This window comes from Gavialis gangeticus, unplaced genomic scaffold (genome assembly GCF_001723915.1).
Source record: "Gavialis gangeticus isolate Ggan-Ray unplaced genomic scaffold, GavGan_comp1, whole genome shotgun sequence".
Classification (NCBI taxonomy): Eukaryota; Metazoa; Chordata; order Crocodylia; family Gavialidae; genus Gavialis; species Gavialis gangeticus.
The window spans coordinates 143,909,358-143,910,156 of NW_017729024.1; the positions used below are offsets into that span (position 1 = coordinate 143,909,358).

The 799-nt window shown below is 67.5% G+C and overlaps 1 protein-coding gene across 2 annotated transcripts in view; it reads right to left on the bottom strand.

The window, feature by feature from the left end:
* GPBP1 (GC-rich promoter binding protein 1) overlaps positions 1-139 on the bottom strand; it is a 60,054-nt gene extending 59,915 nt beyond the window's left edge. The window contains exon 1 of one of the 2 annotated variants that reach the window (XM_019517834.1): positions 116-132. The gene's annotated coding sequence lies outside the window, so the exon portion shown is untranslated. Of the gene's footprint in view, positions 1-38 lie in introns of both variants that reach the window. The other variant, XM_019517833.1, reaches the window with a different exon arrangement.
* Positions 140-799: the final 660 nt, after the last annotated feature.

Consider the following 799-nt stretch of genomic DNA (forward strand, 5'->3'; position numbering starts at 1 on the left):
TCTGTCCCACGGCCCGGCCGGCCCGGGCCGGGCAGTACCTGGCGGACGGAGCGCGGAGGCTGCTGGGTGGGAACGCGCCGCTCAGCCGCTCCCCACGCGCCGGGCCCCGACGTACAACTCGCCTCGCTCCCAAAATGGCGCCGCTCCGAGCCGCAATGCTCTGCGCCCAAACCTCGCGAGAGCCGCCGAGCCCGGCGCTGCGGGACTCCCCCTCCCCCCGCCCGACACAACGATAAAGGGGCGGGGCCTGGTACAGCCTGAGCCAGCGGGGAGTCCTTCTGCCGTGACGTCACCGGGAACAATCCCGAACGTTCCGAGCGCTGCGCAAGGGGAATCCCCAGCGCGTCGGAGCCGGGAGTCCCCCGAAGGAGGGGGGAGTTTTTTACCGTAATTAATGGACTCCCCGGGGCCGCGCGATGACGCCGGGGATCGCGGCGCGGGGGATGCCGGCAGGGAAGTCCGGGAGCCCCGCAGGTGCGCGCTGCCTCGGCGCCTCCTGCTCAACGCGGAGCCGCGTCCTGGGCTTCCCGAGCACCGCCGGGCTCCGGGCGGCAGCGGGCGAAGCCAGGCTCGCACACCTAGGCCCTGTGCAGCCGTAGCAGCCCTGCGCTCGGGTCCTTCGTGGTGCCGCTTAGGCAATACAGACCTACCCTGCCTGCCACAGGTAAAGCAGATGAACCACAGCAGACGCATCCTTCAACGTATGGTCAAGGGCTCTATTTTCTCTGTAATAAAAAGAGGAGTAAACTAGGAGCTGGCTTTTTCCGAAAGGTGCCTGGAGTCTCAAAAAAGGTTGGAA